Genomic DNA, 26,652 nt, shown 5'->3' on the forward strand with positions numbered 1-26,652 from the left:
ACAAAAGGGAAAAACACAAGTATATGGAACAAATGGCTAATATCCTTATATCATCCATTTGACAAAATATATTAATTTTGGCCAACAATATTCTACCCCAGAGGGAATAGAAGTAAACAAATCAGAGTAGATACCTGCTCCCATGGTTCTTTCATTCTCATTGGAAAGGACAGGTAAGAAGGTAACTTCAGATAGTGATTAGTGCTATGAAGACCATAAAAGACTGAGGAAACACACAAACAAACAAAAACCCCAGAGGCAGTAACATGATGGAATGTGAAAGGGGTGAGAGGGATGTAGCACTAGAAAGTTGAGAACAGTTCCGTTAAGGAGGTGACATTTGAGCTGAAACATTAATGATGAGACATAATCACCATGTAAAGATTTGAGGAAGAGGGATCCAGAAAATGGATAACCACAAGTGCAAAAGCCATGAGGCAAGACAAAGATTAGCCTGTTTGGGAAGTGGTTGAAGTGTCTTGAGCATAAAGGGCAGTGGGGAGACTGAAATAAGATGTAATCAAGAAATCTCAAGGCCAAATCATGTTGGGACCTTTAAATCATCATAGAAAGTTAATATGGCATTTCAAAACAATAAGGAAAATATCAACATCCCCAAACAAAACTAGAAACAATTCACAACTGAAAAAATACAACTGATCGATCAATACACACATTAAAATTTCAATATACCTAGTAATCAAAGATAACCAAATTAAAATAGCAAGATACAATTTTTTACCTTTCAAATTGGAAAGCTATCACAAATCATCATTTATATACAATGGCAGTGAGGTGAGAAAATGACAAGATTGTTATTTATGCTAGCAAAATATGAGGAAAAAAACTAAGTAATCAAAAATAGAGGTGCAATTTAAATAAATTATGGTACATTTCTGCCATGGAAAAGTGTATGTCCATTAAATCTTCGAAGAATATTTAATGTTTAATTATGTCTGATACTGTTGATTACACCATTTCTAATCCATTCACAAATTCTAACAGTGCCCCTCCAAAACATCATTTCTACTTCAAAAAGCCCTAAGCCACCATAATTTCTAAGACTACTGCAATAACTTCCTAATAACTACCTCTTTCTAGCCCCTCACCCTTTCCCTTGTTAATCTTCTATACAGCAGGGAGAGTGATTTCCTCAGTGTTAATCATCATAACATTCAAGTGCCCAATATATTCACATTTTAACTATAATAAAATTCTCCTTACTATGTATGGCCCATGTGAGCTCACCCAGTGTTATCTCATAAACATCTCCTTTTGCCACTCTCTCCCCCTAACAACGTTCAACACACACAGCATTTGTCTCTGTTCTTTGAACCTGCCAAACTCATTCAGATCCAAAGACTTTTGTCCTTGTTATTCCTGATACCTGGAATGTGATTTTCTTCCTCCGAGTCATTTAGAGCTCAATTTAAATATCCCTTCTTTGAAGAGGTCTCCTCTTGCTACCCTAGCTAAAGCATACTCTTCCTCAACACTTTTATCACATGCACCTAGCTCCTTTATAGTATTTATGCCTATGTGAAATTATTTAGTGTTATATGTTTTCCTCTTCACTTGTAAGAGTATAAGCTCCACTAGAGCAGAGACTTTCTGTATTCCCAGCATACAGGACCTAGAGAACAGTACTACAAAATAAACATTTATTGAATGAATGAATGAAGAATGAGAATAGAATATTATATAAATAACAGAATGTTAATTATATTAAATTTACTAAGTGACACACAAACCATCAATAGATATCATATAATATAGAGAGTATAAAAGCAACATATGCCAATGTTAATATAAATATGGGCGAAACTGGAAAACAGATTATAAAACATACATAGGCTTCAAATTTTATTTTTATATAAGCCAAAAGAAAATTTAACTGACTTGAAAATTTATCATTTTCAAAGAATAACTGAGACACTGAAATATTAAAAGCAAATTTATAAAATTAAGAGCTCTTATGTATGTATGTGTGTAGACAGATGATAGACATATGTAGATAAAGAAATACACACACATACTACTAAAAGAAAGATGAGAGGAATGAGAAGAAAATAGGATTATACTAATCAAAATATTCAAAATTATAGACTGAAAAGAATATTTTTAAGAGAACACATTTAAGAGGTCATCTTATTTCTATATAACACTGATATTCATTCAAATAATTTTATGAAACACTCTAAAAAACCACAGTAAGTCCATATTCAATCTGACCTGAAATGATAGCACATTCATAATGAAAATTTTTATAAACCAGTGATTATCTTCAAAGACTATAAGAAGAAAAGGCAAAGGGGAAAAATAAGCTATCTATAAAGTTCTAGCACAGGAAGCACTAAAATAATTTTTTGAAGTTTTAAAAATGCTTTTTATTTCCAAAAAACCAAAAATAAAAAATGACTATATGTTATAATCTAAAAAATGAATATTGTCAATGACCAAGATAAATAATGGCCCAAAATATAGCGAAAAAATTCTCAATTTAAATATAGAAAAACGGAACATTCAATTACCTCCTTGAGAACAGTGGGCTTCCTCCCAAGCCTCCACTGAAAAATACGATGTGAAATTGTTTCCACTGTTTTTCTATTAAAAATCTTCCAATTCAGTTTTCCTTTACTGACCCAATTCCCTGGTACTTAGGGTAAGGCTGTTTTTTTGTTTTTGTTTTCTGTACATGTGTGATTGCTTATCTGTCTAGAATAGTCTTGAGTTATTTCATTTGATTGTATCACAGATCTGGCAGGAGCTTCTCCTTTGGCAAGTTAATGTCCACAGGTGATGTGGGAAGAGGCTGAAAAGGCATATGGTAAGCAATCCGTGCATGTTCTTGGATATTACTCTTCTTAGGAGGCCACTGTATTTTACTAGGATAAATCAGATCCACAGTGGGACTGGGAGTTGAGTTGACTTCAAAAGAAACTTGCTTCCCATTTGTATTACATATGTCTAAAAGAGCTAGAAAGGGACTAATGTAAAAGAGAACTAACCCATTAGTTGTCTTTCTGCTAAATTATTTTCTCAAAATTGCCTGTAACTCCATATTTTAAAAATGGGATCAAAGGAAAAAAGACTGAACTCAGTGTATAAGTTATAACAGGAGCCTACAAACTAGCATATATACTAGCATATGCCCAGTAAAATTTGCCTTTCACATAGTACCAAGCCAAGTGTTCTTAATAGATTATTGTTCAGAATTCATTTAAGGTACTTTCCTGGTAGTGTTAACATAATAGGAACATTATCTAGTTGGAATAATGTGTGACTGATTTAAATGTGGACTGACCTGTGTTTTTAGCAATCCATTCAATATTTTAAGAGTTAAATACCAAGAATCAACTATCTCACAATTAATTGAGTGAACTTAGAAAGGATTTACTGAGAATATTCTCTATGGAAATCACAAATGTGAATAATATGTGGTTTCTACTCTCAAGGAAAATGTAATATAAATAGAAAGACAAAACTAGTACACAAATCTTGGTAAGTGATAAGTAATGAACTAGAGTTTTATCAATAAATATAGAATGAAGCATACTGATGTAAGACATCTTAAAAGCAAAACAATTTTAGAATCTGGAAATAAACAGAATGATATTCAAATCAAAGGAGAGGAGAGAGCGATAATATTTTGACCCTATGTCACAGGTTTATGGTGAAGCCACAGCAAGAATGATTTAGGTTGGGAGGCAGAATGAGAATGGAGAACTAAAGATCTGGTTTGGTTTCAGATGAGCTGAATCTGTCATAACCTGCAGCACAGTGGGAAAATGTGGAGTTAGAATTTCAAAAAGCAGCATTAAAAAGTAAATATCAATTAATGGCCAATTTTCTTATTATTTGCGTTTACCTCCGCAACATGAGTAAGGTATTATGCCATGGAGCACTAACATTAAGTACAAAATAAAGAAGTAGGTTTCTGATGAATTTTAGAGCTCTTTACTATTTAATTTTTAACATTTTACTTGACCCACTGAAACGGCTTCTATACTAAAGTCCTAGACAATATTACAATTAAAAAACAGAAAGAGCCATTTAAAACGAAAAAAAAACCAGAATGACAAATTTTAAAAGAAATATATTTCAGATAGTATATTTTGAAAAACTATATTTTTAAGTATTAATTTTCCTATATGATGACTGGTGGCTATATATACCAGATGCTTCCTAAAAACACCCCTGAATTTTCGTTTTCCCAAGTATGCTCACGAAAACTTAGAAAAATAGAAATTTGTTCTTTCTAATATCAAACTTCCATCACATAGCAATATTCACCTTAAACTAAGTGAAAAATAGAAGAATAATTAATTTTACTAATTTTGTAAAGTAAATAGAATGTTTGAATTACTGCAATGGTTGGGAAAAGGGTAAAGTAGCAGGACTAAATAGTTTCTTGATACCTAGATGCACTTTGTCATATTTTACAGTTTGTTCCTTCTTATGAAAGCACAAATACAAAAGTCTATTGGTATAAGAAATATGACTTCATAAAGTAATCATATATACTACAATTCCTTGCATCAATGCTGCTTGAAATTCTCTGATCCTGAGATTGTCATATTACCATTTCACCTGACATAAAGGTCAGAACATCCATTCACCAAGATTCCTAGGCTAGGAAGTGTTAATTGATAAAAATCATAAATTAAGTATTAAAGTGTCACTAGTTATATTGGTGAAAGTTAGTAAATAAGGTAAAAATCTTTCTTTGAAATTTTAAATGAGATAATCCATATTTAATAGCAATGTGGAAATAGGAGCAAAAAATTATGGGGATATTTTATTGATAATTGATTTCTCTCAAACTTTAATGATCTGATTTGAAGAGAACACATTTTTTTTCTATTTTACTTCTTAGTATACTATCTATACTCATTTGGAACTTTCCAGAAAAAAAAAAAAAGATTTTTAAACATAAAAGGAATTTTTCAATTATTTCTATTTACAATGCCCTTTTGACTTTGGAATTATCTAATTATCATATATTTACCTGACAATACATATTAAAGAATCCTACTTTTGGCTAAATTTCAGCAATAAAGATTACATTAAATTATGTTGAGGAATGGCAGAAATTCAATGCTGCATTCCAAACGGTTTAAGTCACTTTTGCACAGCAATCACTCAAAATAACAATACAATAAAGTCTGACTGAAACAGCACTTTACTCCCAACAAATACAACTTCAATTTAATTTTCTGTTACAGGAATACTACTCTCTCATAACCAATGTTCTTGGTGACCAACAGCTTGATTTTTCACCATTTCTGACCACACTTTGTGATACAATCTGAAACCTTGAAGAATTAAAAAAAGAAAAAGAAAGAAAGAAAAGAAAATCTGATAATGGAAAGAAACTGTATTTTTTTTTTCTAACTTTCAACTTGAACCTGCTTGGATTACCTGGTTATCCTTATTTAATCATCATTGACACTCTATCAATTGTAATAAAACAAGGAAGAAAAACAAAGAGATGCAAGGGAAATGGAAGAAGATCAACTGAGCCAAAACACAACTAAGACCTAAAATGCACTTGCCTAAGAATGAATGAAGGGCAATACCACTGGCTTAAAAAAAAATCAGAGGCATAAAAAATAATTCTTGCACCCTCAAATATTTTTGGACTAAGGATATACATAAATAAGAAGAGAAGTATTAATTACTCAACAGTAATATTATAAACCCCAATCTCAGTGTTTAGAAGAGATTCATTAATTCAGCAAATAATATACTGAATACATAACAGAGAACAGCAGTAAGGGATTCACCAAGAAATAAGTCAGTAGCTGTCTTAAAAATGCTCACAATCTAATAGGAAGACAGACATATTTATAGATAATACAATAATACTTTAAACAAAGTATTAGTGAGAACACAGAACACACTAGAGAAAAGCATTTATTCTAACTGCCAAGACCAATAAAGACTTCACCTAAATTGGACATCAAAGACTGAGTAAGATTCTATCAGGAGGAAAAGCTAGAAAGAACATTCCAAACTCACAGAATAGCCTAAGACAAGGTATGGAGATACAGAAATGGATGAACATTCATAGATATGCCAGCTCCCCATAATGGCCTCAGTGCAGGTGATTTAAAAGGATATTAAAATGGGAATTTTCCTGTTTTCTCCGTTTCCGCTAAGGACCCTAAGCTGAGAACAACAGGTTCCAAGTACTAGAGCTGAGGTGACACATCACCTATGCAACACTTGGAAAGAATGTGGCCAATAATTGCTCATGCATCCTTTAGTCTATCATTCACATAAAAAAATATAAGCATCTACTGGAGGAGGGGAGTTTATAAATTGTTTGAGGAAGGAATAGAACAATGATTCACTCAGACTTTGGCCTATGCCCTTCAGAATACAGGACACTTAAGGAATGGTACAGGAACTGGACTTAGGTCTGAAAAAAAAATCTAAAGGCAAGAGGGCAAGATGACCTCACTCCAGGCTACTACCTCAGAAATGGCCAAGAATTCCATTTCAGAGATTGTGGAGTACAGAATTACATTTTCCCATAGGACAGATAAGGATCCCTGGGAAAGGAACTAGCCCTGAGCCATTTTTAAAGAAACTCTACCCAAAGGACTACAAAAGGAACAAGATAACCCCAGAAGAAAGAGGCTGGAGGTAGACCAGAAAGTCAGAGACTAAGGAACGTAGCCAAAAGAAGACAAAGGAAGTATCAAATTACAACTGGGTTATCCTCAGACAGTAGGAATCTTTGATAAACCCCAAAAAGCAAGAGAAAGAATCCATTCAGATTTCCAACATACCTTTACTACCAATTAGTTGTTCTCTATTTCTAATCTTGAATCTTTGGAAGACCCAGGAGCTGCACAGTGAGTAGGGAGGAAAAATAAGGCAAAAGAAATTAATACAAAAGTCTACTAGTCGACATGTCCTGTTCCCCTTCCCCACTCAGATTTTTAAGACTGCTTTGAGTAAGGTTGATGTAAGGGAGAAATTTTACATTGGATGACAGTTTGGAATTTTAATTTCTTAGCCTGTTTTTTCACTGCCTGAAAACAGTCTATTTTGCAATGCCAGAGAGTGAGGAAAGAAGGAATGACGGAGAAAACAAAAGAACAAGAGAGAGAGGAGAGCAAGAGGAAGAGAAAGAGGAAGAAGTGCAAGGGAAGGGCAGAACAAGGATAGGTACTTGAACAGCCCTGAGACAGAAAAAATAACATTCAAAATGGGATTTTGGGTACAGTGACAGAAAAAAATAAAGTAACTTTCTGCTTGTACCCTGGTGAGTCCATCTCTTTTAATAAACCCACAGAGAGTGCTAAATGGTGGGCAAAGTAGTTTGATTATAAGGCGATAATTTTGATTTGATTATTGTGAAGCCTGGAATCTAGTCTATAAATATAGAAAAATTAAAGTTATTTTTTTAAAGGAGTACCAATCATATAATCATGTACATACTGTGAATTTGTTTAGGGAGAACTTACATCTATTTTTAAATGTTCACTCATGTCCTGAGTTGCAGAAACTCTGTTAAGTACTGGGAAAAAGAAGTTAAAGGCAGATTCCACCTTCAACGAGTTTACAGAAAGAAACACACAAAAACAGGAATAAGCAAAGCCTACAGGATCATGTACAAGGGTCACCTAACAAAAGCATAAAGGATGAAGCAGGAGGAAACACCTCAGTTAAGGAGAAATTAAAGTTAGGTCTAGGGCTTCCCTGGTGGCGCAGTGGTTAAGAATCCACCTGCCAATGCAGGGGACACAGGTTCAAGTCCTGGTCCAGGAAGATCCCACATGCCGCAGAGCAACTAAGCCCATGCGCCACAACTACTGAGCCTGCACTCTAGAGCCCGCTGGCCACAACTACTGAGCCCATGTGCCACAACTACTGAAGCCCACGTGCCTAGAGCCCATGCTCCGCAACAAGAGAAGCCACCGCAATGAGAAGCCCGCGCACCACAAAGAAGGTAGCCCCGGCTCGCCACAACTAGAGAAAGCCCGCGCGCAGCAACGAAGACCCAATGCAGCCAACAATAAATAAATAAATAAATATAAAAAATTAAAAAAAATAAGTTAGGTCTAAAGGATTAGGTTGAGTTATACAGATGATAGTAGCCTAGGGATTAAGGGGTATGTGAGTGGTTGGAAAGAATGCTGCAGGCAGGCAAAGGCCCAAAGAAAGCATGGCATATTCTGGGAACTGTAAAAAGTTCAGTAGCAATCAATCAATCAATACATGCAGTCTACAAGGAAAGAAATAAAGTTGAGAAGCCAGATCAATACCTGGACAGGGAATTTGGATTTTATCAAAAGAACAATGGAGGTCACTGAAAGGTTTTAGTAACACTCATTTTTCATATACTGCGTATCTCGTATATGCTAAGCACTCTTTCACGTTTGATTGTTTTTTCCTCACAACAACCCTGTGAGGTAGGTGTAATGATTTCCAATTAACAGATTGAGAAAAAAAAAAAAAAACCTTAAATTTGTTAAGCAAGTTACACTTGATTAAATAGCTACAAAGTGGCAATCAGGATGCCAACCATGCTTCAGAAAATACATTAGGAAGATGATACATACACACACACACACACACACACACACACCTCCCCCCCCACAAATATTACCTAAAACACACTGAAATTTCAGAGTTAAAAAAATGTTTTAAGTAATAATGCTTGTTAATTCAGTATTAAAGATAAAAGATTGTGGCATTAAATAGTTCTTTAGCAACTTATACATTTAAAATTTTCAACTAATTCGATTATATTGAGAAATACCTGCAGAATTCATGAAACAGGCAAGAATTAATATATATATAAAATAAGATATAGCAAAGATTGAGGTAATATATGAGGATTTTATCTCACTATATTTGCCAGAGGTTATTTGGGAAATATATTTGAAAGTTTTTTTATCTCCCTATAATATCACAAAAATTTGTTCAGACAAATTTGGTAAGACAATTTTTCAACAATCTGTTTGGGATGGATCTAAAAATGTCTCTAATTTAGAAGAGTATGTACTTTGTAAAACTGAGAAGAGTATCTGAGAATTTAAAAATATATATTGAAACTCTATTTAAAAATGTATGTTCTTTAAAATTAATTTCAATTAGAATCTACAAAGTATACTGCTCTGTAGCTTATTTTCTCATCAATTTCACTTATTTCTTCAGCTAGTCTTAATATTTCTTTTTAAAATCTTTAATTGAAAGCTAGATGCTTCTAGAACATTATTGCTGGAAGTCTAAGTACATATAATTATTTAGAAATTTCTATTATCTATGCATTTGATTCATTTTTCCTATTTCAAATAGAAAATTATAATGGGGGAGGATGAAAAAATAAAGGTTTCATTAAGATTAACTGCTCTTGATTTAGTATTTATTTCTGAATGCCAAAATTATTGAGAGTATAAATTAAATAATAAGCCTGACCACAATTCTAGTTCTTCAGAATATGGTGAAGAGCACTCTCTTGGAAAATAAACAATTAAATAGAGATATTAGGTATCTATAAGATACTTTATGCAATGAGGATAATTTCTAAATAAACTAATGTTTCAAATATACAATTGAACTGAAACACCAACATTATTTTTGATTACACAAGTACTACATGTTCATTAAATTCAAATAGTACACAAGTGTATTAAATAAAAATGAAAGTTTCCATATAATTCCCTTTTCCAAATACCATATACTGGGAGTATATTAAAGTATAAGTTTCATATGAATCTAATAAGTTGTTAAACTTCATCATCCACGGAATATCTAATATATAACAATTAAATATCCTGTGTAACTGAAAAATATATATTCACATATGCACCACAGGTATAGTTCGTACCTTTTCACCAACACATTAAAATAATATATAAAACATATGGCCTATTCTGTCAAATATGATTACTTCAGTTAATAAGATGAATGGGATTAAGGAATACTTACACTGCATGTAGAAAATACAAAGGAACCAATTATAGCAAATCGAATATTTCACATACTGATAAAATACCCTCTTGCTAGAGATACGTTAAGTATATTATATTATGTCTAAACTATATTTTTAAAAATATTAATGTTCACTTTTTTAACGCTTTGACTATTGAGTGAAGTATTAAGTCTATGCAAGTAAGGGGTAAAATCTACTTAAAATGTTAGTTTTTTGGTAATATTTAAGTGCATTCTTTTCTGAATGTAAATAAAGTCTAGCTTTTTCTAATCTGCTTGATGCTTGCTCCCTGATGAGAATCATACTGTATTTATTCTCAAAAAAATTTATTTCAAAACATTGGGGGTAACTCCACTATAGAATTAGAGACAGTTTAAAATCTTTGTAGGAAATCAGACCTCCTCTTTTGATTCTAAAATAGCATCACTCGGTATTTAATTAGTACAAGTAGTATTCTAACTGGAACAAAATCACTTGCACCAAAATATCTTGGTTACATAATGTAAGGTACAATTCTCAATACATAGAATTCTACCACTGAGTTAAACAGAAAACACTTAAAGGTCTGTAGAAAATAATTTCTTCCACCCACCTCATTTTACAAGTAAACAAACTGTGGCCCAGAGAGGCTTTTATCTGCTTTCACTGAGAATCTACAGTATAGAGACATACACAAATAGCATTTAAGTTATGACACATACTTTAAAGTTACCTAAAACAAATGACACTATGTTTTATAAGATTAAGACTTTCTAATGACTGAGACCCTAATTTCTTGCCACAGAAATGTCTACAGATGCACACACACACACAACACACACACAAAGATAACTAGTACGTCATACTACTGACTAAAAAAAAAGCAAAACAATGAAATATAACAATCCATATCATATTGTTTAAAAATAGACACAGCAGTTCCTAATGTTATTTTCCTATCCTATAAGGCATAACCATGCCAAATTATTACAAAAGCAGCATTCTTGTAAAATTGCTTTTACAAAAGGAAAAAAGGAAATTATTAAACAGTTAAATGGGAGGGAGAGACTAAAATACGTTACGTGGAAGTTCAAATATTTACTATTTATTCTCTCCCACGCTTTCTTTCAATATGTTAAAAAGTCAAAACTCAATGTTTCTAAAAAAAAAAATCAAACTACATTCATCACAAACTGGCTTTGTTGCAAAACTTCATGAGAACAGTGAAAGTATTAAGACTAAGGCATACAACACTGCAAGGAAAGCTAATTAGGATGTTTCTGTTGAATTATAAGTTGATTTGCTACTTTAAGAACACAGCTCTAAAATCTTATATAATACCGATTTGGTTATTTGAAAAATATTTTAAAACAAATTGATTCTCTTAAGTTGCATTAAAAGTGAAGTATTTATAAAAGCATTTTAGTTACATTTGCTTTTAGAATAAAATAATTTCTGAGGAGTGCATCCATTTGTTTGTTATTTAATCAGTACCAATCACAAATTAGATGACCTTAAAATAAAATTTAGAGCCAGGGAGAGCAGCACTAAGTTTAACTGACCTCAATACATTTTTAAATGATGCTTCCCAGTTTTTGTTATTCTCTCATATTGGGTTTTCCAGTCTAGGGCGGGTACACAAGAAATTACAGTCTATGTAGTACTCCTAGTCAGTTTCACTCTGCAGATGGCACAGTGGAGAAATACCTTCTGTACAGGACCATGTACAATTTCTCTACAGCTGTCAGCACTAGGGGAAAGTGCGCTGTTAAACAGTTTGCTCTGCGTTCCACCTCAGAAGGGGCTGCAATTCGGTGGTGGGTGAAGTGACTCCTGTACATATATACAGGGATGAAAAGTACTATAGAAAATGAAAACATTATTAACACAAAAGTGGCTGTCTGAAAACTGTGCCACAGCAAAGCAGAATACATCATTCAGTCACAAGAGCCCTACACAGATAGGCTACTATTCACTTAAAAATTGAATGTTAAGAACGAGAAGGAAAAAATAGAAATACAGTTATTCAATTCACAGTGTAACTAGAAATCACTGTTAAAACATATGTTAAAAAATTAAACCCAAACATTGTATACTGATTTATTACATTATTTCTATAGTAATTTACCTAAAACCAGGCAAATGTATACAGTACGATTCTTTATTCTGTTCAGCCAATTTTAATACTTGTTTTAGATAACAATTCAAGGGGTAAAAAAAAAAAATAGGTGAGATATCAAACCTGAAGCATAAGTAACATGAAAATATCTAAAACAAACTGTAAGAAAAAACATTCTGAAATTCTTAATTACTTCATATTAAAAATTTTATAAAATAACCAGTCCTCAACTACTAGCAATGGTTATTTTTCATAAAAGGGAGCTTTAAAAGTAACCTCATTATAAAATGACAACTTCTCTTCTCCAAAGTCACAATGAGTTAGAATCTAAATATATCTTCATCCTTAACCCATATAAACAAATGAATTAACCAATTATATGGTAACTTTAGCTCATTAATACATAAAATTATTACTATATCCTACTTTTACTACAAAATAACACCCTTTCTACATGATTTATCTTTGATGGAATCAGAAGATAAAATCCAAAAATTATTCTCTGAGAAATATCACTGAATCACTAGGCCTGAAGGTACTATCTTTCTAATCTTCTATCTCTAGGCACAGCTACTATATTTATGCTAATTTGAAGAGGTAACTGATTACATTATTTCAAAATATCACATTTAGGTTCCTGAAACAGATTGAGAATGCTTTGATGTGAAGTCCAACAAATCTGACCATTAAAAAGTGTCCGTCCCATCCATCAAACTTATCTGAATCTCACTTGCCATAACAGAATTTATTCTGGCATATATTCAGTGAAGTTAGAGGTAGCCGACAATTCCCTTCAGCTTTCTTAAATTCTTTCTATAATAAGGCATAATGTAAATGAATATTATTTCCTTTAAGTGACAAGAGGTCATAAAGGAAGAAAAAAGTACAGAGTTTCCCAGTCTCTTTATTAAAAGACATGGATCAGGGATCCCCAATCTGGGGTCTACTTATGGGAATTAGGAAACCTAGGAATTCTGCAAAAGTGCAGGCTAAAATAAAGACATATTATACAGGTGTATAAGTACATTTTTTTCTAGGGGAAATGGGCTTTTGTCAGGTTCTCAAAAGGCTCTGTGATTTTCCGAAAAAAGTTTAAGGAACTACTGATAAATGATGTGAAGACACCCAATTGAATAAGCAGCAGTAATCATTTAAATCAAATGCCTAAATCTGAGCAGCTCATTATGTAAAATGAGTAGCAGACACAGGGATGTTCCAACCATTAAATGAACTAACTCACATAAAGCACCAAATACTGACCTATTATTATCAGTAATAGCAGTAATTGTTCAACAAAAGCTATGTCAAAAAAATAAAACTTCCTTATAGGGTCCCATCTTTATTTACTGCTACATAACTTCATAATATATTACTTTTACTTAGCTGTGTCTTCTACTTTTATTTAGGTGTGTCTTCTAAAAGACATCAACATCACAAGCTATACATTTCTGCATTATTTTAGATACAGAAATGCTAAATACAAGTTTTGGAACACTGCTACATACTCCTAGAATCTACATTTCCCCAAAAGCCACACTGGTCCCTTCTATGACACAGTACTTACTTGGAAAAGGCTCAGATATGAAAAACATTTGGCTTCAACTGTTTATATAAAATAATTTCACCTCCTTTATCAGTCTTGCCTTTCAAACAAACAAAAAAATCTAAATTTGAAGAATCTATCAAGGAAACACATTTTCTGAAAAAGTTATACATATAATACTTTTACTTTCACATATCATTTTCTTTACTCAGGTTAGTTTTCTGAAGATAAAAGATATAACAAACATTCATACATACACAACCTTTAAAAAGAATCCTTGTGTTACAACATGTAGATTAGCCTTACCTTTAAAATGAATTCACAATATTACCAACATCATTACAAAACCATGTGTATGGTGCTCTTCAAGATTGTGGTAACTTTTAAATACCCATCAAAAAATGACAAATGAACTGTTACCATGTATGAAAGATGCTCAGTGAAGGAAGAGGTTGGTAAATATATCTGAAATAATAGCATACAGTGCAACTATATAGTTGGTTCCCAATCATTTCAAATGTCAAGTACCTTTTCTAGAGTCTTCTCATGATAGGAGTTATACTTTATGTATTCATACACTAATAAAATATATAGCAGTAAGAACAAACAGTACAGGCTTTAAGTAAAGATACAGAAGTAGAAGAGAAACATATTAAGCATTCAGAGTACTGCAATGAAAAGAATAAGACTAGAATATAGAGTACACGGAGGGGTCAGTGAGGAGAAGGACAAGAGGCACAGGCCCAATTATGCTAAGGAATTTTTGAATATTTTATTCCAGAGGATGGCATTTTGAGAAGTATTTTATAAAAATCATTTCTAGCAGCAGCATGGAAAATGAACTAAAGGTGTAGATGGTTCAACTGGGATGACAACAATGGAATACATAGTTAGGAATATAAAAGATCTGTAAAAAATTTTTAAGTATACTACTCTGTAAAACACTAGAAGGGTAAACATTGTTAGATAAATCAAAGCTACTTCTAAAGTTTGAGTATAGAAAACTAGCATCCATTCATTCATTTATTCACTCAACAACAACAAAAAAAATCGACTGTCTCCTATGCATCAGGTCCCACTTTAGGCACTGGCAAAGCAATGACAAAGGAGCCAGTGACTTGCTCTCTTTAAGATATATTGCAAATGGAAAAGATAGATAATAAACTATTAAATATATAATAAAAGTAAGAAAATGATCATATATGAACTAAAAGTAAAGCAAGCCATGGGAAAAGAGTGACAAATACACTATTTTAACAGTGTACAAAGAAAATCCAAGGAAACAGCATTACATGAATGAAGAATGAAGTGGCAGGAGTCTACAGACTGACTATCTGGGGTAAGAACACTGATGCAACAGTGAGAGCAAAGCCCTGAGATGGGAACAAATGGTGGAACTGATGGTAGCCAACAAGAATGGCAGTACTCCCAACACTATGATAAAATTTACATAACAGACTATCAGGTTGGACTTTTCCCATTGCCAGGGATTGGCATTACAACCCAAGACTAAGAACCAAGAGTCACCAATCAAGTATTTCACGTTCAAAAGACAGCCTAAACAAGTGAGAGCCAACTACCTCTCCACCATAGCCGAAACATCTTTACCTTCCTCAGTTCCTCTTTACCCTAGAACTGCCCACCCCTGCACACCTTCAGTGAGTCAATCATCAGAGTTTGCTTCACTGACTTAACATAGTTGGATAGTGCTATTTCCAAGAGTCTAAATCAAGTCAGAGTGGGTCGAAAGACTGGCAAGAATGGAAGACTGGTATCTCATCTCTCAGCTGGATTTCTGCTTGTGTTTAGACTTGCTTATCATCCCATGCCCATACTCACTACCCATGCCTATATGAGGAGAGGGAAAAAAGATGTGGATTGGAAAACAGGGTAGAGAGAACTGGAGTCACTATTTATAACAGCAAAGAGTGTGACTAACAGAGTAGCTGGATTGAGCCTCCAGACAATGGGGATCCCAGCAGCCAGAGGCTGTGGGCGTACTGGAGAAGCAGAAACTTCGAAAGAGTAGAAAAAGACAAACTGGATAGTGTGACACTGCAAAAATATCTCATCCTCCCCAAAAAAGTTTTACACACGTGCCACATCAACAGTAGTATCTGCCTCTCTTTCCCCACAGAAGGCATGAGGTCTAGTCAGTGTTACTCAGATGACCAGAAATAGAAAAAGAAAAGAAACAAAAAAGGCACCACTAAAGTAGGAAAATCTTTTCCCTTTCTATCTCTCTCACCCAGGAGGAGAAAGGAATACAAATGAAAGAGCAGATCACTCTCTCCTCACTGGAGTGAGCAGACTGAATGACTAGATTCAACCCTTTCCACACTACAATCTCCTAGAACAGCCTAAGCGGCACTGAGTCGAAGGGGGAAAGTTGAGTTTTAAATCGGGCTATGAGGTTAAAATCCAAACTAGTCAGATTAAACTGACTTTACTAAAGTCAGATTAAACTGATTTTCTGAAGTGTCCAGAAAGCTTTGACATTTCCTTGAGGTGAGTAAAGAAACAAACAAAAAACTGATTTAACCAATCACAAACAAAGGTCAGATTAGAGAAAAATAAAATCACTTCATGTTTGCATTCCCACTTCATTCTCCATCTCAAGTCATACCGTATTATGAAATGGTTAACACCAATGAGCTAGTAAATGATTTTTTACTTTTCATCTCTCTAAAATATTCTATGACTATCAGGCTGAATAGCTGCATTATCATATTATTTCTTATTCTTAAGAACTACTAGTAATTATATAACTATGGGTATTTTATAAGGAATTCTTCATATTTCCCCTTGTATAAGAGTTATAGAAATATTCTGAACATTTGTAAATAATACTAGGTCTTATTACAAATACTAACAAATATAAATATTTTATACATTTGTGGAGAATACTAGGTTGTATAGAAACTAAAAAGTAAAATCTCCTAAATAAGACACCAAACTTGCAGAACAAAAAGGCTACAGGGAAGGAAAAAGAAAAAACAGGTTAAAACATTTATTGTTTTAAAGGAGCAGTTTCGATATTCATATTGGAGTAACCTGAAACCCAATTTTAAAGAATATTCTGCCTTGATTTATAGCTTAATAACTTTGGGCTTTCCCCCAAATTGAATCATGCTCTTTCCATTTATTTAATATTTAAATTAATCTTTAATGGGAATTCTCTGAAAACTTAGGTATATCTTTTTAAATAAATTAAGGTATCAGTATCTTACATGCCTAAATAATACATAACGTTATCTCTGTTTAAATGTCACACTTTTAGAGAATACAGGATCCTATTACATTGATGTTTATAACTCCTTATGTAATGGTCCTATTCATTTTACAATCACTTACCATCCTAAATTATGCCATGTATATAACATATTTTATCAGTTAGTCCTTCTCAGAGATACAACATAATGAAAGTAATATGACTCAAAATTACAGAACTAAGTTCTATATTTATACTTTTTTTCTAGTCTACTATTTCATGGGCTATAAGAATAAACATTATCATTTATAAGTAAATTGGAAAGTGTAAGGAAAACCATACAAACTCAAGTCATTCAAACTTACATGTTAATTTACTGTCAGTAAATAATGTCAGCCAGATTGTCAACACAGTATTGAAGGAGAAGAACAAAGTTGGAAGACTGACTCTATCAGACTTTAACACTTACGACTTACTGTAAAGCAACAGTATTCAAGACTGTGATATCAGTCAAAGAACAGAAAAATTGACCAATGGAAGAGAACAGAGAGACCAGAAACAAACTCACACAAATGTAATCAACTGATCTTTGACAAAGAAGCAAACAAAATTCAATGAAGAAAGGATAGCCTTTTCAACAAATGGTGCTGGCCTAATTGGACATCCATATCCCCCCCAAAAAAATCTAGACACGGACAATAAACCTTTTTTAAAAATGAGCTCAAAATAGAAAAAAGACAAAGCTATGAACCTCCTAGAATATAACATAGGATAAAAATCTAGGTGACCTTGGAATTGACAATAACTTTTCAGATACAACACCAAAAGCACAATCCATGAAAGAAATAAAGCTACAGATAGGGAGAAAATATTTGGAAAACACATATATGATAAAGGACTAGTAATCTAAATATACAAAAAACTCAAATTCAACAACTAGAAAACAAACAACTCAATTAAAAAATGAGCAAAAGGTCTGAGCAGACACCTTCCTAAAAAGATAAGCTGATAACATATGAGCATATGAAAAGATGCTGAACATCAATCAAATGTGTATTAGTTTGCCAGGGCTGCCATAACCAAGTATGACATACTGGATGACTTAAATAATAGAAATTAATCGTCTCAGTTTTGGAGGTCAGAGTCTGAAATCAAGGTGTTGGCAGGGCTGGTTCCTTCTGAGGGCTGTGAGAGGAGGATCAGATTCCAGGCCTCAATTCTTGGCTTATAGATGGCAGTCTTCATGTTCCCATGGCATTCTCCCTCTATGCATATCTGTGTCCAAACTTCCCCTTTTTATAAGGACACTAGTCATATTGGATTAGGACCCACTGTAATAACCTCACTTTAACCTGATTAACTCTGTAAAGACCATAACTCCAAATAAGGTCATAAGGTCACATTGTCAGGTACTGGGGGGTTAGAAATTCAAGATATGAATTTGAGGGGGGGATATAATGGTATGTCATTAGGGAATTGCAAATTAAAACAACCATGAGATACCACTACACATCTATTAGAATGGTTAAAATCCAAAACAGTGACAACACCAAATGTTAATGAGAATGTAGAGCAACAGGAACTCTCATTCACTGCTAGTGGAATGGAAAATAGTACAGCCATTTTGGAAAACAGTTTGGCAGTTTCTTTAAAACTAAACATACTCTTACCATATGATCCAGCAATCACACTCCTTGGCATTTATCCAAATGAGCTAAAAACCCATATCTATTAAAAAAAAAACCTACACACAAATGTTTATAGCAGCTTTGTTCATAATTGCCAAAACTTGGAAGCAATCAAGATGTTCTTCAACAGGTGAATGAATAAACAAACTGTGGTATACCCATATTATATAAAAAGAAATGAGGTATCATATCACAAAAATACATAAAGAAAGCTTAAATGCATATTACAAAATGAAAAAAAACAATCTGAAAAGGCTACATACTCTATGATTTCAAGTATATGACATTCTGGAAAAGGCAAAACTATAGAGATAGTTAAAAGATTAATGGTTGCCAGAGATGCGCGGGGAGGAAAGGAAGGATGAGGGAGAACACATCATGAGGTGATATTTAGGGCAGGGAAGCTGTTATGCATGACACTGCAATGATGGATAAATGTCATTATACATTTGTAAAAACACTGAAAGCGAATCCTAATGTAAACTATGGACTTCAACTGTACCATACTAACGCAAGATGTTAATAGGAGAAACTGTGTGCTGGGGTGGGGGGCAGGAGAAGTAGGGACAAAAAAGGGTACAGTCAACCATCAGTATCCATTGGAAATTAGTCCCAGGATTCCCGCAGATACCGAAATCCAAGGGTGCTCAAGTCCCTTATATAAAATTGTGTAGTACTGGCATATACCCTATACAATCCTCCCATACACATTAAACATCTCTGTATTACTTATAATACCTAATATAATGTAAATTCTACGTAAATAGTTGCTAGCACACAACAAGTTTGAGTTTTTTCTTTTTGGAACTTTCTGGGATTTTTTTTTTTTCAAATATTTTCAATCCTTGGTTGGTTGAATCTGAGGCTGTGGATCCTGCAGATATGAAGGGTCAATTGTATATGGCAACTCCCTTGGACTTTCTACTAAATTTTTCTGTTAAGGTTAAAACTGCTCTAAAAAGTGTAGCCTATTAATTTTTAAAAAGTAGTTGTTCTATTAATAAGGTCAAGAAGTAAAAAGTTTAGGATAATTACATGGAAACAGAAATGGGCCTCAAAAAATCTAAGTGCAAATGGTGACACATGATTTTTTTCAGCAATAGTCATGAAAGTAAATTATAAAAAAAGTAAATATAAATTATATTTTAAAATATGGTGACCTGAGTGCAATGCAGGTAGAGAAACAATGGTAATACTGTTACAGTGGCTGATATGCAAATGAGTTTATCAAGGTAAAACTTCTGTTCTTCGTTTTTCCACTGACATTTTCCTGTGAAGCTATTTTTTTATAGCTTTTCCAAAAACAAAAACAAAACGCATTTTCAATTTGAAGCTTCTTTTTCAGGCTACCTGCACTTGAAATGGAACACAGTGACAGAGCATAACAAGAATTTCATACATTTAAAATAAGAAATAAATCTAAACATACAGCTACTCAAACTTGCTTTCATCACATGCAAGTAATATTTTGTTTCTAGGATCGCAGGGCGTATTAAGTTATGCCATAAAACTCGGTAAAATTATAATCTATATATAGGAAAGTTATAGCTAGGAAACAAGGTTTAAATAGGCCAAAACATTTTGTTAGGTTTTAACAATGTTCTATTTTAATTTCAGAAACCCAGATAATGTCATGGATATAACAGTATCAAGAGTTTAAGGTTATTATTATTTTTTTAGTATTCATGCTATACTTAACTTTAGTCATTCTAAAATTCCCTAGCCTACCTGATGATATTAGAATGGAACCAGGTAATAATGTTTCAGCAAACTGAGATAGAAAACTTCTGGCTAAAGGAATTCAAGGATAAGTTTTCCCTCCCTGCGTACATATCATGCATCTTACTTGGATGCAACAGAAAATTTATAGAAACAAGGAAATTTTAAATTAACTATAAGATGATTTTTACAAGAGAAGGAAATAGTTTTCTATCCTTTAAAGTTAAAAAAAAAAAGTGGTTACTTTTCTAAAGTGTGTAGATCTATCCGTACTCCTGTGCAATCATATATTTATTTTTTAATATTCTTTAGTAATATTTATGACTCTAATGCATGTTTTCTAAAAGGAGAAATAACCACCAATCTTAAGAAAATAGAATATATAAAATATCCTGGTAGCTCTGTAAGCATAATTAGACATATAAAGTTTGCTTTGGAACCCAACAATTTGGAATTTATTCTTACCCTCATCATTTATTAAATACTCTACTGGTAACTCTGGGAAGGATACTGAATGCCCAATTTTTTAAATATGGGATAACTATAAATTTTAATATCGTTTTTATATGATGTAGACAGGCTTATATTTGAGACTATCTTATTATCAATTGCTGCTAACGTTTCCAAATTTAAATATCCAAGAATGATATTCAAGAGAGATCATATAACTTATACTTTATAATGACACTAAAAATAAATACAGGCTTTGTCATGATTCTAAGACCATCTCTCCACTTTAAGGTTGACAAAAATGTACATGAATTTCTCAGAACTCCTTGTGATGTCTATAATATAATTTTTCATTTTAATAATACATGTCCTTAAATAATAATTTCATCAAATGAAAAAGAATGAGTATTATAGTTTCTTCTACCACAAAGTTATAGAACTATAAAATTGAAATCATTCATTGTGACAATTAGTAAAATGAAAACTTTATTGGATAAGGAAATATAAATTTGCTGTCTATGCCATATAAAGACACAGGGCAGGAGCTTCCCTGGTGGTGCAGTGGCTGAGAATCTGCCTGCCAATGCAGGGGACACGGGTTCGAGCCCTGGTCTGGGAAGATCCCACATGCCGCGTAGCAACTAGGCCCGTGAGCCACAACTACTGAGCCTGTGCGTCTGGAGCCTGTGCTCCGCAACAAGAGAGGCCGCGATAATGAGAGGCCCGCACACTGTGATGAAGAGTGGTCCCCACTTGCCGCAACTAGAGAAAGCCCTCGCACAGAAACGAAGACCCAACACAGCCATAAATAAATAAATAAATAAATAAATAAATAAATAAACCCAAAGTTTAAAAAAAAAAAAAAAAAAAGACACAGGGCAGAGACTGTCCAACAAAGTGGTATTCTATAAGCTTCTGAGACTTTTTGGAGAAAAAAATTAAGTAACAGCAGTCTTTCCCCAATTCATGAAAAACTTAGATTAAGGGATAAAATTGACAAATTTTGAGATTTTATCTAATTTTTAATATTTGATAATTCCTACTATTTGCCTATACAAGACTATTCTATTAGTATAACATGGTAGTTAAGAGGGCAGACCTTGGGAGCAGATTAAGCAAATCCTATCTCTGCCTCTAATTTTATAGAGAAAAAAAATATTTACATGTGTATATATAAATTTCCATACATATATATAAGAGTGTGTGTGTATATATATATACACACACACACACAATGTATATATGTATGTATATGAATACACACACACACACATATATATACCCTTACATACACATATATGCTTATATACAAACATATATATACCACACATATATACATGCTGTGGGCAAATCATTTAACCTTTTGTGCTGCCTTTTTCTCACAGAATTATTGTGTGAACTAATTCAGTTAATATGTGGAAAGCATGTAGTTGTTGTCCCTGGCTCACACGAAGTTCCATTTAGCTATTAGTATTATTATCACTGCTGCTACTATTACTGCTAAGTTTAATATACCAATATTCCCAGTGTCCTAAAGAATATGATTTCCACATGCTCTATCACTTGAAAAAGTGGAATAAATTTGATGACTGCTACCCCTGAAACAGACAAAAAAGCACGGAATTTTGAAATATACTTGAGATTTTTAGAAGGAGTAGAGAAAGAACTGAGAGCAGGGAGTATCTTTTGTCACAAAATACTTTGAACTCTCTTGAATTAAAATCTATTTGCGTGTCATATGAGATTCGTGAGCAGAGATAACAGAAATGCATCCTATCCCAAACCTTGTTTATTCTTTAACAGCAGCAGCTGACACAGGAGAATAATTTCCTGCTTCACTGTGCTGACAGTACATCACCTAGATTCAGAAATTATATTCTCAGCAGGAAGGCAATAGATTTCCGTCTACACTGAAGAAATAGAAGGATAGAAAAATTACACAAAATAGAAATGATTTATTATTATTATAAAAGAAAAAATCAAACTGTATCGAAGAGGATTTATTTTTAATTGGTGACACTCAAAGTAGAATTCAGTTTATTTTAAATTTCAAGTGTTTGGCCACAATATTTTTGAAAGAAACAAAAGTTTTGTTTATGTATAATCTTGCAAACAAATCTTATATTTCTATTCTTCCTAAAATTTTTAAACAGAGGAAAAATTTTAATAAGATCAACTAAAATTTATTAATCCTCTAATTTTATTTATTATACTTAGTGTGTAGAACATTGTGCCCTAGTTCAGACAGTAAATATCATTTAAAAATTTTACTTAGAAGAATGGTGTTAGGTTACCACCTAACAGTTTATATTAAAGTTTTGTGTCACCAAAAAATCATTCTTCACAGACGTAGTAAGTAATGATTTCTATATGTGTGGCTTGTATGTGTGTGTGTGTGTACATAGCATATTTATAAGCTACTAGGTTTTCTTCTAATTTAGATATATGAAAATCTAGCAATTTGTCTTATGTGAAGTGACTTTTAAGGCATATGTTAAAGTAACTCTAGAGGTTATGAAGAAGTATTGTAGACTTCTGGTTCATAATGATAAAGTACCAACCTCAGGTTCCAGAAGTAAGTCTGTAGATTCAAATCTTTCTGCCATTTACTAGTCATGTGATATTGGGCAGCTTACTTATTATTTTGTTCCCCCATCTGTAAAATGAGGATAATAGTAGTGTCTTACTAATGGGATCTGTTTGAAGGTTAAAAGTGGCAGAAAAGGAGGAGAATGTAAGAATCAAGATAATTTGCCTAATGAAACCCTGAAAGGCTGGGGTAATATTAGCACTGAATACTGAGGGATTCTCTAAAAGTCTATATAAAGAACATTTCCACACACAGGTTAACTACCTCATTCCACATGTCCTCTTCGGCCTCTAGAGGATCAGAATGTTGGATATCTTGAACCAGAGATGTTCCTGACTTGGAACGACCAAGCACAACATAGATGGGAGTCGAAGGACAAGGCTCAGTTGGACCTGAACTGGTTCCTAATTGTTGGCAGACAGATGCAAACTATCCAAGAAAGAATATTTGAAAATTCATTGGAGAACGTTTAAGACCCCAGAAAAAGACATATAGATACCACAATCTGGGATCTCCCAAGAGAAATTCTAGCTCTTTTCTTGATCACCCTAATGAAGCCACCTATGAAACAATTCTTGCCTCTAGACACATAGCTTCCAAATAAATCTGTAGCACCTCATTAAGTCTAGGCTTTCAGAAAAGGCTCCAACATGAAAGACTAAAACCAAAATAAATAAACAAAAAAAAAGTACGCAGAGAAAATACAGTACCAAGAGAAGAAACCTTAAGAAAATTTTTACCATCCTCTGACATAAGAAAAGATAATTACAGCCCCAAAATACGAATGTACTATGTTAAAAAATTGAATAATTAGAGAAACAGTAAGAACTTTTAGAAAATAAAAATAATTGCTGAAATAAAACATTCAATGAAAGAGAACATCTAGAAAATCTCTTAGTAAGTAGAATATAAAGACAAAGAAATTTTTAAAAGAAGAGAAAACACAAGAAAACTAGCATACAAATCCAGATGAACATATGCCCTATGACCAGAGATAGAGAACAGAAAAATGAAGGAAGAGAAGGGAGCAATGCTTTCATAACTCTGAGGGAAAATTATTTTATAGTCTACAATTATATACATAAGCTAATATTCAATCAAATGTGAGGATGGGATGAAGATATTTTCAAGAGGGCAAACTTTTATGACTCCTTTATCAGGAAGCAGCTGAAAAATATACCTCTATAAAATAAAGGAGGAAAAGGGGGGAGGAAGAGTGTGGGACTCAGGAAATAAAGGCTCTAACATAGGAGAACAGCCAAGGGAAGTCCCAAGATGTCCACTCTGCACCAGGTGTAGAAAGCAACCAATCTAGATTGTAAAACAGATCAGTATGGAAAGGTCTCCACAAAGAAAAGCAAATTTGATACAGTGTCTGAAACCATGTTTGAGCACTCAAAAAATACTGATATCATGTTACAGATCTGTTGAAACATTGAGGAAAAATACAGTAGGTACACAAAAAATAAGCAAATAAAAATGAGGTTATTACTAACTCCCCCCAAAATGAAAAAGTTATAGGGGAAAGGAAACAATCATAATAAATTGCTTTGCTCAGAAAGGAACAATATTTAGTGCTGATTTAATGCAACATACTTATTGGATAAGTATGTTGAGAAAATGGGGTAACCTTTGTATAAGTATGTTGAGAGAATGAGATAGTAATAAATTTAAGAATAGTATATCCCCAACTAATAATAGGAAGTAAATTGATAGAGAAAAAATTGATAAATCAATAAAGAGCAGCTTAAAAGTGTCATTTAAAAATATGGAAATGCCATAAGAAACAGCTCCAAGAATGCAAAGTGACTGCCTCTGCGGAGCAGGGCTGTGGAAGATGGTGAGCAGTGGCACAGGGGAGTGCTTTACTTAGTTTCAAGTCTTTTAATACTACTTTACTTTTTAATTCTGTATGTATATAATTTAAGTGATAAGAATGAATTTTAAAAAGTAAATCAGATACATTTCCAACTTATAATGTAAAATAATCCATTGATATATAAAATAGTAGTTGATTAACATCAATTTCTAAATTTTAACATAGTAATATCTCAATTACCCAGCACCAGCATGGCTTCACATAAGAAAATCTGGAGATGAATTTAAGTTTATACCTTCAAGTGACAAAACTTTCCTTTTTTAAAAGATTTGTTTTTTAATTTACCACACATATTCTTGAATGATTAAGTATCATTCCTTACCTTCTTGATAATTCCATGTTATTATTATAGACATCCATTATCATAGTCACACCAGGACCTCTGGAGTATATATGTTCTCTATCTTACATTAAATGTCCCCAGGTCTGTCTTTATTTATAATTTTAAAGGAAGAGTTAAAAATAGAATGATCTGGTTTACTAAGGATTCTGGTTAATAAAACTGATCAGAACTTTAAAAAATACTTAGAATGCAATAATCAAATTAACATAAAAAACAGCAAGCTCATTGTGCTTACTATGTGACAATATTCTAAGCACTTTTCATACACACTTCAATTTCCCCATTTTACAGATGAGAAAACAAAGGCACAGAGAGGCAAAGCTACTTGATGGGGTTAGTTAGTGACTGAATTAAGATTTTGAACACAGGAAATTTGACTCCAGAGCCTGTGTTCTTTACTGCTATGTGCTACTTGGCACTATAAATCTATTGAACACAATATATTGTCTTGATTATTTGGAAAACACTTTAGAATTTTGCAGGATCTAAAGTACATAGCTAAAATCTACTATTATTAATGTATTACAGATATATGAACGTGCATTCAAAATTAACAAAAGGCTAGACACCAAAAGATATTCACTGTATAAATTCAAAATAAAAAGCTCTCCCACAAAAAATATATATATATAAATTAGCAAAACAACATATAAGGCTCATGTAAATTAAATATTTTCAAGCAGAGTTTTGGCATAGTTCTATTTTTCCCCTAAAAAGAGCACCACTATTACATATGGTAATTTATAAAGTCAATTAAATATAAGCAGTATAACACAGAGGAACAAGATAAACATTACCTTTTAAATGAATCACAGTATGAAAAGCTTATTAAACTTACTGATCCAATAACATAATATTATATTGCATCGATTCTAAGACACATATATTCCACATTTTTTTTCTTGGTATATAAAGTAATGGTGTATCTTACAAACACTGGTACTTCAGGTTTAATGAAATATGGCAACTAACAGCTTCATAGCACTTACAATGTATCAGGCACTATTCCACTTGCTTTATACATATTTACTAATTTAATCCTAACAATTCAGTGAGGTAGGTACTATTACTATCCTTATTTATGCAAGAAAACTGAAACAGATTAAATAAATTGCTGGAACTAATGAGTGGAAAGTGAGGATTCCAACTTCAACATGAAGTCTAGTTGCAGAGACTAAG

At 32.9% G+C, this 26,652-nt stretch overlaps 1 protein-coding gene across 3 annotated transcripts in view; it reads right to left on the reverse strand.

Annotated features, from left to right (window-relative positions):
* NOVA1 (NOVA alternative splicing regulator 1) overlaps nt 1–26,652 on the reverse strand; it is a 140,278-nt gene that overhangs the window by 82,028 nt on the left and 31,598 nt on the right. The window contains exon 1 of one of the 3 annotated variants that reach the window (XM_036844456.1): nt 11,582–11,676. The exons of the other annotated variants lie outside the window; for them this stretch is intronic. The gene's annotated coding sequence lies outside the window, so the exon portion shown is untranslated. Of the gene's footprint in view, nt 1–11,581; nt 11,677–26,652 lie in introns of those variants that run through there. 3 annotated transcript variants of the gene reach the window in all.

The sequence above is a fragment of the Balaenoptera musculus genome, chromosome 2 (genome assembly GCF_009873245.2).
Source record: "Balaenoptera musculus isolate JJ_BM4_2016_0621 chromosome 2, mBalMus1.pri.v3, whole genome shotgun sequence".
Taxonomy (NCBI): Eukaryota; Metazoa; Chordata; class Mammalia; order Artiodactyla; family Balaenopteridae; genus Balaenoptera; species Balaenoptera musculus.